Source organism: Sarcophilus harrisii, chromosome 5 (assembly GCF_902635505.1).
Source record: "Sarcophilus harrisii chromosome 5, mSarHar1.11, whole genome shotgun sequence".
Lineage (NCBI taxonomy): Eukaryota > Metazoa > Chordata > Mammalia > Dasyuromorphia > Dasyuridae > Sarcophilus > Sarcophilus harrisii.
Genome location: NC_045430.1, coordinates 205,395,393 through 205,410,202, shown reverse-complemented (window position 1 = coordinate 205,410,202; position 14,810 = coordinate 205,395,393).

The window sequence follows — 14,810 nt, the reverse complement described above, 5'->3', positions numbered from 1 at the left end:
ATTTTAATTAAATTATTTGGAGTTATTGTTATCATGTTAAACCTAAAATTGGTAATTACTGTGAATGGAACCAGAAGGTTCCATTCCATCAGAGGTGAAAGCCTTTAGTTCACCTTTAAGTATGAAGGGGTTCAGAGCCTTTTTTCCTCCTTTACAGAGTGGGGGATGTATCAAACAGCACAGCCCATGAAAATACCAAGAACAATTAGGATGGGCAACAGAAAGCTCAACCCCTTCCCTGGGGTCTCTATCAACTTCCCTTAATTTGTAAGCTTGTCAGCTTTCTTGAAACCATTAGAGTTTGAATAAGCAAGATCATCAGCCCTGAGAAATGAGCCTGTTTAGGATGTATAGTTTCTAAACAAGGGATGTGTTTACTAAGAATCTATAAACTTGTTTAATAATTGTTCCTTTGTACCAGGATGAGCTTAAAATTGAGAAAAAGAAAAGAAACATGTTAAACAAAATCTTTCATGTATTTAAGTCCTGGTAAACTTTTAAAATAATGTATCTAGCCTTAAACTTTGATTAGTAGAATTTGCAATTAAAGATAAAATCTCTTGGGATTGTAACTGATATTCTTTAAAATTTTTAATTTGGGTATGACAGCCTGATGGATCATTAAATCAGTACCCCAACTACTTGAGAGAAATGCCATAAATTACTCAGAGGGATGCCTTCCTGAACTCTCACAGGTGGACGTCTTATCTGGGCAAAAACTGGGAGGACAACTTTAGCCTCTGCTTAAGGTGGGATCCCCTTCTGAATCAGTTTCCCAGTTCTGTTGCTTTGTTTCCCACCTGATTATTCCCAAGACTGGCTATGAGGTGGAATTATTAACTGCATGATCGGTTGTCAAACAGAGCTAAGAATCCTTTATCCTGCCATGTATGTGCTGCTCTCAGGCTGAGGTCCTGAAGGATCAGTTTTAATGCTATTATAATCACGTCTCTGCTTTTTCCTTTTATTATATATAATCAGAGCAAGTGATCAGTAGAAGCCATGAACACAATACAAGTATGTAGAGGATACCTTGATCTGTGGCCCAGCCCTGGAGGCCTCTCTGTCTGCTGTCATAAAAATCCTTAACTTTCTGGCTTCCTGGGGCAAGAGTTTCTTTGTCTGAAGTTCTGAAGACTTTGCTTAGAAGTCTCTTAATTATTTGAGGCATGAATTAATTCCCACCTTCCATTTTGCTCACTGTGGACAGGAAACACTCCTTGAACCTTCTAAGAAACAGTTGGATGAAACCTGGGCCTGGCTGGATTTTGTAGAATCTGGATACCTAACTTTGGTTATTTCCCAGGCACTGATCCGGCTTCTTCCCCAGCCTTAGCCCTATCTAAAGCCTTTTACTACTTCCCAAAAAAACTTGGTGTCTTTGGGGTAATCCTCCCACCATAGAGCAGTGGCTGGCCTAGTCTTTCTAATTGAGGAAGCCTCTAAGCTCACCCTAGGCCAGCCATCGGAGATGCTAATTCCCCACCAGGTTCAGAGCATTTTTGCCAATATCAGAGCTTTAGAATTGAGGAAAGGAATGGGAGTGAACATCCATACTGACTCCAAATATGCCTTTCATGTTTTGCATGCTCATGGGGGCTCCATGGAAGAAAAGGGGATAGATTTTGACAGCCAAACATTCCCCCATTAGGTATGCAGGGAAGCAGTTACTACAAGCCGCCCCTGGGCTTAGGTTTCCGTTATGTTTTATAAAGGACAGAAGGGGATTCACTTCAGGCCGAGGGAAACAAGCTTGAAGATTCAACCGCCTGTGCTGCTAACCTCTTTGCCCCTGACCAAGGCACCTTTAATTCCAGAGCTCCTGACTTCTACACGTCCTTGCTAAAGGGGGAATACATTTTGTCCTTCTGAGTGGTTCAAACAACTTTAAGCCAAGCTCTAATCCTGGAGACCAGCCAGTGGAAACTTCTCTTTGGTCTGTACCAAGCTACTCATTGGGAAAAGAAATACTCTCCAACTCCTTGGGAAACCTATTTTCACTGGGCACAAGCTAGGAGAAATGATTAAACAAATCTGTCAGGTCTGCCCAATTTGTGCCCAAGTGAAAGGACTGTTTAAAAAAAATGCCTAAGGTAGGACTGGGCAGGTGGATTTTGCACATATGCCCCCTGGCAGGGGCTTCAAACTGCTTCTGGTTTTTGTTGACAACTTTTACTGATTGGGTAAAGGCCTTCCCTTGTAAGAAAGGAGAACATACCCATTTAAGATTATCTCCACTCTGCCTGTCACTCTCTAACCAATGGTTAATGCCTTTTAAACATTATGGTGCTTACGCTCTAGACCACCCGAGCACTCCTTTCACTGTGAATAGGACTACACTGTTCCACCCATTGTTCCTACTTTTTAAGGAGACAAAAAGCAGGAATTTGGGAGAAATATTCTTTGGTATTTATTCTAGGAAAAGCTGTCTGGATGAGAGATATTCATGATAGCCTCATCTCTTCCCTCCAGGTCGTCTCCTGGTCACTGTCCCCAATAACCTTCATTCTAACTCCACTTTTGTTTATTTTTAATGGGCATTTTTAATCTGCTTGTGAGAGTTATTTCTTCCAGGATCCAAGCTATGAAATTCCAACTACTTGGTCAGCTTAACACCTGATTCTGACATTCAGCACCCCCCCCCCCATTTTGCTGATGCTACCTACAAGTCTTGTCGCCCCTCCTCAGTCTGGACCCCACTGGGCAGGGCCAGAGCCCCTTATCAGCTCCAGAAGATGAGACCTTCATCCCTCTGTGCCAAATGGCTCTGGACTGCTTGAGGAGGAATGATGGGATAATGGCCCTGAAGGCCCTGGGTCTCCACAGTGTGGGAGTTCCATGGAGAACACTGGCTGCCAGATCCAAGATAAATGATGGGAGTCGGTGGAAGTGGGGTCCCTGAAAGCTCCCACTGATGTGGGGGTGGAAATGCAGGTAATACTGAAGAGAGGGAGGAGCCTGAAGGCCTAGATAACAAACATGTCCTAGTGAAGAAATGTATCAGGATTGGTGAGAAATCTTCAAAGGTGTGAAATGAAGAGGGAGTGAATGGGACCAGCAAAGATTCCTCAGGCTGTGGGACCTTGAGTCAAAGTTCCAGAAGTCATGTGATCCATATTCTCAGGGGGCTGTTAGGCAGAGAAGGTCAAACCCTAGGTCTGAGCTTCAGGAAGTCATGGGACCCCCAGGAAGCAGACAGTGTTGTTGACCTCTATTAATGGTTATTTCCTTTTCAATCCATCCAATGGATTTAAAAATCAACAGGAAGGGGGAGTGTCCTCAAGTCCTTGTGCCATAGAATACAATTTCGGTTTCTGGACCGCCAGACACTGTGCTGGCCCACTTCTTGCAAGAACTGAATTAAAGCTTCCTGTTTGTATCTGGAGAAGCCTCTGAGGAGTCAGTTTGGGGGGGGGGGAGAAATCTGGCACCTGAACCACACAAGTACATTGGTCTGCACTCCCAAGTCCCAGGCTGGAGCCACTGGGCTCACATACACGTCCCAATCATCTCCCACTATCTTTAGGAAATCACAAAAACTGCAGCAAAGCCCTCAAAGCCCCTCGAATGAATTAGTGAAAACTACTCTAAAGCTTTTCAGTAACAGGGATCAGACAGCTACTGAGGGCAAATACTGAAGGGCTAGGGCCTGGGGTGGGGAACAGGCCCAAAGGTAGGCCCAGCTCCTAGTAGCAGCCTTCATTAGGCCCTAATAGGGTCTTTTGACTCCTATTTCTCAAACTTTGATATCAGAATGGAAGTAGGCTCTCCCCTTCCAGCAAAAGATAATGAGTCCTTTTTGGACCCGGCAGGATTTTGCAGATTTTGGGTCCCTAATTTTGGTCTTATTGCTAAGGCTCTGTGGCCATTCAAACACCGACCCCCTTGAGTGGGGATCCACCGAGGAGCCAGCTTTTGCTCACTACTGCCTCAGCTCTAGCCCTTCCCACGCTCTCAAAACTATTCATACTTTTTATTGAGAAGAAACTCTAGGACCAAAACTTTCCTTGGACCAAACCCTCAGCTGGTGGCTTACTTTTCTAAATAACTGGCCCCTGTTTCTTCTGGGGTTCCGAGTGGCTGGCCAGCCTCCAGGGCATGGCAGTTACAGGTATCCCTACTGAAAAGCCTCTAAAATCAGCTTAGGGCACTGCCCAACTTAGGGAGTTGGGACTTCCTGCTATGTGTATGATATTCTTGAAACCCTAATTTAAAACAGGAGTTCTTAACCTGGGTGGTCCCTAAACTTCTTTTAAAAAATATTTTGGGTGCTTCTCACAACAGCTCTTATGAGGTAAATAGTGAAAATAGTAACCTCATTTTTCTCAAGAGGTAACAGGGCTCAGAGAGATGAATGAATTTGCCCATAATTACAGTTTCTAGTCAGAGCCAAGATTCAAACCTAGAGTATGCAAACTCCTGTGCTGTGAAACGACTTCCTCATTCATTCACAAAGTTTGACAGTTTTATTGGACAAAGAGATGGTCCTCCAAATGACCTTTCCTATAATGTACATCCTCACCTCTCAAGCCCATATGACCCACTCCAGAAAAAGGTTAAGTAAAACTGTAAATATGTATGACTCCAAGGCTGGTAGAACAGCCTCTACTATTGAGCCCACAGTATTTTATAATATTTATCTATTATCAAAAGCCATATTGGTATTTTTTCAAGCAGCTGTTCTTAAATAGAAAAGGGCAGGCAAGGAGAGGACAGGGATGAAGAACAAACAAGTGGCTCTTAAATTGTACTTGGGGCCATTTCTACCAGTAATCCCATCCCATTCCATCCCAAATAGCAGCAATGGCAGGTGGTGAGGTTTGCAGAGGGAATGACTCTGGAACCTTCACAGATGTGTGCAAGTAGTGCATAGATGCTTGAGTCCAAACTAGCCAGAGAGGAAGTCATTCTCTGTTCACTTTTCATACAGGAAAGCTATTATTGGCTAGTTCAAAACCCAGAATGGTACAGAGATGAGTTACTTATCTTGTATTTAGAGTGTGAAATGGAATTTTGAACCAATGCAAATAGCTTTATTAAAAACCACTGAAAGTTGCCATCTCTTAAACCCATAAACAGTCTCCAGCTTTTTAAATGAAACACACTATTGTGGGATTTTGTAAATAAGCCCAATTTTTTGGAGGATTTGGAAGGTCAAAAGTAGCATTTCAAGGTCTATCAATGAGCATTCAGAGAAAGAAAAGTTCAGGAGATTACCATGTGAAATTCTATCTTCTGCTTTGCTAATTTTTAAAGTTATATTTTTATTAATATTTATTTTTTTCTCATATTTTCTTCTTACGCATCCCTAATAAATAAATTCTTATAATTTCATTTTAAAAAGTCAAGTTATCAGTATCAAAACTGAAAAAAGTGAATCTATCAAATTGTAAGCTATTTTGCCCAATTAAATGCCAAAATACTTTTAACAAACTAAATAAAAATGCATAAATATTTACAAAATTATAAAATACCCAGAATAACAGAACAAGAAATGGAAACACTGAAATAACCTATTCTTAGAAAAAAAAATTGAAAAAGTCATAAGAGAACTTCCAAGGAACAAATTTCAAGTATTGGATAAATTTACAAGTGAATCCTATCAAACATTTAAAGAACAATTCCATTATTACAAAAGTTGTTTGAGAAAAAAAATAGAAAAGGATCTTACAAAATTTCTCCTATAATAAAAAAGGGTCTTGATGTCAAAACCAAGGTGAAGGGAAGTTACAGACCTTCTATCCCAAATAAATATTGATGCAAAATTTTAAGATATCAGCAAAGAGGCTACAGCAACAGATCAAAGATTATAATCCTGAATCATGGCATATATAGCTGATTTAATATTAAGGAAAATTACAAAGGACTGGTCGTATTAATAGCAAGAAATGAACAAAATCATGATCTAAAGATGCAGAAAAGATTATTGATGAGATTATAATATCCATTTTTGTTAAAGAAAATACCTAAAAAGAATAGGAATTAATCTTTTCCTAATACAAATTATTATCTATTTAAAACGGCTGTTGGGTCAAGAGCTTATTGTTCGACGATAGCTGTTGAAAAATTGGAAAAATAATTGAAAGGAAATGAAGTATAGAAGACTCTACAATTTGGGGAACACATTAGTAGGGGCTGGAACCAATAGCAAAGACTGAACACCCTCAAGATCCTTAAATGTATTGAACACTGGAAGAGGGGTGAAATTTAATATCCTGGACTTCAAGCAATATAAGCCTGAATTAGTCATTATAATATTTGTAATACTGTTCATCACAATCTAACAGACTACAAATTCTTCATTGTTCTTCTCAGCAGAGTATCAGCGTTAGTATTTCATCATGAGACAGAAAGATGCCTTAACCTGGCCACATATAAGTATCCTATTTGTGGGGTACCTCTATGCCATAAGGTAGTATAGGTGTCCCTCAGGGTTATTCATAGTTTAGGTTTCCTGGCCAATGACTACCCCAAATTAAAAATATGCTAAGCGATCAAATCCCAAATGTGAGAGGGGATGCTCCAGAATGTCCAATTGTGTTACCAATTTCATGGAGAAATATAAAACCTTTTCAGAGATGATGCTTTTTTTTTTCCTGGGATGACCAACCCACAATCTGGGAACAAAAAAAAAGAGTCAAGGGGGCCAAAAAGCCTCCCAGGCTCTTTTTTTTTTTTTTTTTTTTTTTTTTTTAAAGCTTTGTTCTTCTTTGTTAATCTATTTTTGGCTTATTAGATTTCCCTAAGATGTAAGATTCTTATTTTTATCCCATTTTGGGCATTTTATATATCATCTATTTAATTTCAATTCTTGGTTTTGTTAGAATATGATTGCACATAGTTGCTTCTGATAATTCCATCCTTCCCTCCAGCGATTCCTCTGTATTGTAGGCCCTGAAGAACGTGGCCACAGTTTCCAGTTCCACCAGTAATGTTGTACGCAGCACAAATGGCACAAGCAACAGGCTTTTCCCATAGCTCCTTTCTCAGAAGGGAGGTGGTAGAAATGCAAGCATCTTAGAACTGCAGCCACATAAAAGAAGATTCCCCAACTTCATCCAGAGCTGAATCAAAATACTCAAGACTCTCCAGTCATGGAAGATGTCAGCAAAATTTGCTTCTGTCTCTTGTGACAGCGTATTTTATGCTAATATAGTGTATGAAGGCAGGATTACTTGGGAACCATGACAATCCTGCAAGAAACATCTGGGTTCCTTTCTTATGGTATGGAAAAGTAATGAAGAAAATGAGGATTGAACCAGATTCAAATTAGGGAAGTAGAGAGGTAGTACCATTATGGGGGACGGCATACTTCTGCATATATGGGGAAAAAAGAACATCATGTACTATTAAGTGTTTTGCTTTGAATTGGAATGATCTGGATAGGCTATAAACACGGGAATAGCTTTCAAAATAGGGTTAGAGGAAATCTAATCTAGTAACTCAATGAACAAATAAAATCACTAATTTATTGGGCAATACAATTGCACCATGACCCAGACTTAGCCCTTTTACTTAGAAAATGGTTTTTCATCAACATCAACAACAGAAGTAATCCTTAACCCAAAATTAACTAGGCAAATCAGGAGTTCAAAAGGCGATCACCAGGGGATCCATTCGGGATAGAACTTACACTAAAAAAAATTAGTAGCAGACACAAATGGTCGTCAAAACCATGTAAGATTTAGCTTCACAAACTAGAGAGGTAGAAGGTATTCTTTCCATGCCTAATCACAAGAATCAACTAGGATATAGGGGCTCCAAGATGGGGTAACAAAAGTTTGTTTTCCATAGAGAGCTAGAATTTTGAGAATTACATAATAAACAAAGCTGCTTAACAAGTTCATCCAACAATCAGAAATGGGTCCCTCTATCCTTTTCAATCAGAGCCTTACCATAGACCCTATTTAGCTCAAACTAGTCGGGGTACATGGCCTGGCAAAGGCAAATGGGGAATGAGCATTTAATAGGCTAATTGTATGTTAACCATGTACCCTTAGGAGAAGTTTTCTGCCATCTTTGGGAACACATCTAGGAGAACATGAAGGCAGGGAAGAAAATGCTGCTAATTGGCAGAATACTGACAAGGATGCTCTTGCTTCTCTTTCTGGGAGTGTAATAAACACTTCACTCTGGAGACTTTGTTGTTTTGGGCAGTCTTGGACCCTTGATCATATTCATGAGACTACTCTATACTTTAAAAGTCCCAATTGTGTCTGATCAGAATATACATTAGTCCATTTCATTTACCTACTTGTGTGTGATTGTGGTGTGGTTTACCATTTACCTACTTGGGTGTGATTGTGCCCAAGGGCAATATCCCTAATTCTCTGAGCAGAACTCCCTGGGGCCAGGGGGAGTTTGGGGACCTTCCAGGGGCTTGCTGTTAGGCCTGAAACATTACTAGATCAAGTGGCAGAGACCAGACTTTGTTCTGTGCCTTCATCAACTTCAAGCAGCTCATTTTTTGCTCAGTAGTTTTGGAAATTCTCATCACTGACCAACAGGCTGTTATCTGACAGCCAGCCCTATGTGTAGCCTTAGCTTCCTGGTTGTATAGAGTGGCCTGGGGCAGGACAACTGGGGGAAGAAATACTTATTTCTAACTACTTCACTTCCAAGGCCAAGTGGCTCTAGGGCTGTTGATACATATTCCCCAGGAGCCACATCACAGCATGCTCCTCCATGAAGTATAATGCCCAGAATTGGGTTTTCTCCCTCTTCTCCAGGGCAGTTCTGAGAAAGTCTGCTTGGTACTGAGAAGCAGTTTATTCATCACTGGCTATATTTCTCATTTCTACTTAGTAGTTACAGAAGGGAGCCCAGGACTGAGATCCTAAAGCTGTCACGCCCAAACTTAGAGGTGCACCGATCTTGGGCTGAAACGCAGCCAGCACAGGTTTCCCTTTAAGATCATCCATAGACCACATCCTGAGGCAGACCCTCTTCTGCGCTAGGTAATTGGTACTCACAGCCATTCAGTGATTAGGAGGCTTAACTCAATAACACTGGAGTGAGGCTCCCCCAGATCAAGGAATAAACACTACCAGGCATCTGTATTCTTGGAGGATGGGGGAAAAACATCCATTCCTGATCCTGCTGGAAGCATGAAAAGGCCTGAGGAGGAGCTGTCCCTCCCAGCCGATGCCGCTGCAGGATTTATCCACCACGTCTTCAAGCGCATGGGCTCTCTATCATCCAGAAATTCTCTGGAGATTGTCTTGTGGACCTTGAAGGCAGAAAACACCAATGCTCCTGAAATCTCTCCTGTGGAGTGCTATTGAAGCCTGCTTCCCCCTAAACCCGAATGAATTGGATCAAATCCTTAAGAAAGATAATTGCTGAATGCTTGGGAAGGCAGGAAAGCTTCCTCATTTAATGACAGAGCAGAAGATCCTTGGATATCAGATGACACAGTGATTCATATGACCCTTAAAGAGCATCAAGCATGCTTCTCTTCCATCTACCAAAGCCCTACACTTTTTTTTTTTTTTTAAAGAAAAGAAATCTAGCCTTCCATTTGAATGAAAGAGAAGAATATAGGAAGGGGAAATAATTCTGCATTTGCTAGTAAGTGGGTGGCGGGAGAGAAATCTGAGAATAGGAGCAAAAGAATACAGAAGATATAATAGCTGTAAGGAGTAGAATTCTCTGTTTGCATGTCTATGGCCAGAAAATCCAGTCCTAAATTCGTTCTGGAGAAAGGAATGCAGAGGATACATGTTATGATGAGAATACTAGAAGAACTAAAGACTTTCTTGTTCCAAGCTTCAAAGTCCCTGGGAGATAACCCAGCTTCATTTCATGAGCCTGTGATATCAGGGAGATTCAAAGTACCCTGACCATGATTCTCTGGAGGGAACACCCTGATAAGGAACTAACAGGGAAATTTTAGATGCTGCCACAAGTTGTTAGCAGTTGGTTCAGTTTGGGAATATGTTTCTGTTCCTCAAATATGCCTCCAGGAGCAATCCATGGAAGGAGAATGGACTAACTTTTGCTCTTAGGATAGCTCTAGGGCTCCTTGGAACCTGATCTAGTTTCAGCTTTCTGTTTTACCCACATTTGAGGACTTCCAATGTAATGAATTTGTTGCAAAGCATCCAGAAAAGTAGACATGCTAATTCACAATACAGCTAAGTTGTTTTGAACATAAGCAAAGAAAGAGTTATGTCCACTTTCTATGCCCATGAAAACTCAGCTGAGCCAATTAAGTTTTTTTGGAAGACTAACTAGGAAGTGAAATCTGCTCTGATACATCTATAAGTTAATATTTGATGCCTATACTTTGATGTGCTATACTAACTGCCAGGCAGCTAAACCATTTATTTCATGGCACAGTTGGCATATGAAGCTCTCTCTCATGGAAAGCCTTCAAAATCTGTATCCAAAGAGCCCACCTAAAATATACAAAGGCAAAAGGAATATTCAAGAGCAGGGGAGGGAGGAACAACCATAAAAATTTCTAGTTCCTGAAAAATTTTCAAATGTTTTGGACATTGAGGGTCATTCACGATCAGATATTCTCTTTTTCTGGTATTGTCATACTACTTCTGCCCCCTCCTCAATGCCCAGGCAAATTGGCAGTCTCCTGAACACCCTCCCCAGATGCCTTCCTTCAGTGCCTTTGGTTAGGCAGCTTCCCTTTGCCTGAATTGTCCTACCAAATTCCTAACCATCCCTTTAAAATCCCGGTCAAATGCTGTCTCCTCCAGAAGTCCTGTGCATTCAGCTCTTCTCTCCAGTCTCAAAGCAATTCCCCTCTTTGAAGCATATATTATATGACATGTATGAGTGATATTATTTAATTAATTGACTTTTTAAGCATAATATAGTTTTTTTATGATTCTTTAGAGATCTATTTATCATTCCTGGTTTGAAATGAGTGTCACTCATTTCTGGGGGTGAGGTAACTCAGCTTAAAAGAATGGGTTCCTGAATAATTTATTCAAAATAGATCCTACTTGAAGTCTGAGGAATGCATGTCTCACCAGTTCTATCTGGTGTTCCTGGGATCTGGGTTAGAGCAGGAAGAATTAGAAATGAACCTGACTTGTGTGAGAGCTATTCAAGGCTTAGGATCACCCTGTAGAGTTAAGGCATTACAACAATGCCTTGCCACAGTCTGTTTTTTCCTAGGAACTCCAAACCTTCGCCAAGCTGTTCAGAGTTACTAAAAAGGCTGGCTACCAAATGTACTGCTTGGGGAAGAAAAGAGAACTTCCAGACATTGAAGAAAGTCTTTGTGATGTTGCTTTAGAATTTAACACTCCAGCAACTATAGCACAGGTCACGCAAGATGCATCAGCAGGGTTAGGAGTCACCACTTGCTAGCGGGTGGTACATTCTGTTGCATCAACAACTCACAGTGACAAAAGGAAAGGTACAGTTGAGAGTTATTGGACTTTCAAAGCACAAAGAAGATGTAGTTATTGAAAAAGAATGGCACGGTGATATACTAAAATACTATCCTATTTGGAGGATACTACTTTGAATCAAGTCCAAGTGACAACATCTACAAATGGAAAGAGAGGGAAGTAGCTTAAAAAAAAAAAAGAAAGAAAGGAGGGCAATAGCAGACAAACTTAAATGTGGCCTAGATATGAATGTTCATAGCAGGTTAAAAATATAAGTAGAATTTTGAAACTTCAAACTAGCAGGACAGCACATCCATCATGTGGCAATTGACCACTTATAGACTGTCATTTAATTCCCTCCCTGAAGATCATATAGTACCTTTAATAAGCACTATAGCTTCAGAAACTATGGATATGACTTTCCCATATAAAGATCATAATTCAGTGCTAAATTCTGGAAGTATAAGTTTGACAGGTGTGGAAAAGAAGAAAGAATGCAATTACTTCTAGCAACTTGCCTGTTGATTTGCAGGTGATATGCACTTGCTCAAGACACTTCATCTCAGTTCCAGGCTTTTTATTTTCTATTCGTTGTGTCTTAGAGAACTCTCTTTATTCTTAGTACTTTCCCTCTAAAATTATTTCCAATTTTCCCTATGTTGTCTTCCCTACTGAATATGAAGTCCTTGAAAAAAGGGATTTTTTCCTTTTCTTTGTATCCTGAAAGATTACACAGTGCCTGGTGTACAAGAGATAATAAATACTAGTTACTGCCTCTTCTGATAGTCTCTACCAATATTGGCTATTGCCATAATTTGTCATCTTTAACAATTTACATGGTAAGATAAAACTCCAGTGACTTTAATTTACATTCTTTTTATCAATTTGAATTGTGTTTTATGTGCATAGTTGTGGTTTGCACATATTTTGAAAACTTTTTAAACCTTTGACTACTCATTGGATGGCTAATTGCCTTTGATATAGTAGCATACTTTGGTACATATGTATAGATATCAGACCCCCAGAGGTACTATGTATTTTTCTACATTCTATCTTTTTCTAATTCTATATTCATCTACTTTATTAATACAAATTTAAAGATTGTAATCTAAGTTCTATTGTAAGTTATGAATTCTCTCCCTATCCATAGTTGTGAAGAGAATATTTCTTTTAATTATAGAGTATGATCAAATTGTTGTCCAACTGCTTTCAAATTTTCCCAATTGTCAAAAAGGGCATCTTGCCCTTACTACTGGTTCTTGAGTTTGAGCATTGATTTCTTATGGTTTCTTGCTTATATCATCAGTTCAACTATTAAAACCAATACCAAATAGTTTTGGTGATTACTGCTTTAAAAAAAATAGAGTTAAGTAATGTTATTCTCCTTTCATGTTTTTATGTTCCTGGAGAGTCTAGACTTCTTAAATGATTTTGTTTTTATTTTAAGAAGCATCCTCTCTGATAATTTCATACACACGCTACTAAATGTTTAAGTTAACTTATGTAGTATAGATATTTTTTACATGGGCAGAGGCCAACTAAGAGCAGAAAATCTCTCCAATTATTTACGTCCCAAATAATAATTCTTATCTCTACTCTAGAGGTATTTAACCGTTTCATTTCATGAGATTGTTCTTAAGGTCCTATTCATCCTTAGGCTGACCCATTATGTAACCCTTCCCTAGAGCGCAGGCTCCAAGTCTCGAGCAGAGAGGCTACACGGATGGAGACAGAAGTCCTCATCGCAGATACTGATGGACACGGATCACAGGCTCAGCACCATCAGCCTCACCCAAGCCCAAGGCTGCAGCCAAAGGTTAGAGAGCTTGCTTAGGCGCTTGGAAAGCTCTCCTGTGGCGCTCAATCATCATGTTCCAAATTGAATACAGAGTGAGAACTGTTAGTGACTAGGAAAAGCTGTCAAGGGGGCAGCTAGGGGGCTCAGTGGAGAGGGCACCAGCCCTGAAGTCAGCAGGCCCCGAGGTCAATCTGCCCTCAGACACTTAACACTTACTGGCTCACTTACTGGCTGTGTGACCCTGGGCAAGGCACTTACCCTCAATTGCCTCAGAAGAAAAAAAAAAGAGAAAAATCTATCAAAGAAATGAGACCCCAGAAAGGCACGCAAACTATTAGAACAGGTGTCTCCAAGGTAGCTTGGTAGAGAGTCAGTGGTTGACCACTTTCAAACTAGTATTGAGTTCCCTGCCTCAAGCTACTCTCGACTATGAAAATTGTATTAGCTTCAGAGACTATTTGGGGCCATGGCTCATTTCACGGTGAGGCTTCGAAAAGCCTTATCGATGGGGCAGAACACGTACCTCCTTCTTGCCCCTCCCCCCATGTCTATTGGCTTGCAGGAAGCATGCTGGCGAGGAGGGCCGGAGATTGTTGAAGATATCCAACAGGAGCCTGGTACCTACTGATGGAGGACTCATCCGGTACAAACACCCATAAGGCCATCAAAAAGGAGGGCAGGGACGGACACTCTCAAGGTCTGCCTTAAGAACTTTAGAATTGATTGTGCGACGCAAGACTGGCACAGGACAGCTCTCAGGGTGAGCCCTCAGAGAAGGGCTGCATGAGCTCTAGGAGCACGGCAGAAGCGAATTAGCTCAGAAGAAACATGAGATGTGCCAAGCTAGAGAAGCACCCCAAATGTTCCTAGGGACTGTTGTGCCCACCTGGTGGCAGAGCACTGAGCTCATATTGGTCTGAGCAGCCACAGTCAGACACCTAGAACTCAGCTCCAATAGGGCCATGTCCTTTTGGTTCTCTGAGAACCAAGGACAACACCGGCCAACCCTGTAGCCATGTCTGAGAAAAACACTCCCACAGCCTAGGATAAGTAGCAGTCAGTGCTGTCATTGCATGTGTTAAAAGTATGGAAAATGAAAAATTGCTTTCAGATCCCCACTTCAAAAACTCCTCTAGAAGCCATGGCAACTATTATGGCCTTTAGGAAGGAGACAAACTGGGAAAACGTCAGCTTCAACACATCCTATATTCTCCTTTTGTAATCGGTGAGTTTTAAAATTCTCTCATGAGTAATTTGTAGAGAAATGAGAAGAACTTCTGACTTCTTAGAGTTGTCTTAACTGTTATTTTATGAAGAAACATTATAAAGAGAACTGAAGAGAATATTAAGGGTAGGCTTGGAGGACTTTTTTCTCTCTCCCAAGGGATGACTGCTTGAAAAGAAGGTTGTCCAGATCCCATTTACTCATTCCAGCCAAACCCTTAAGTTCATGTCACACTGAATAATGATTAAAATATCCAATGAGAAACTATAACTTCATCCTCCCCATTGCTTCACAAAAGTCAGGGAAAAGCCCTCAGACAATAGGAAATGGGATCCATGCAACAAAGTTAGTGCCAACTTAACCAAAGACATGACAAGTATAGTAGCCTGCAAGGCTCTACATTGAGAGCTGACAAAAGCAGAGGACTCCC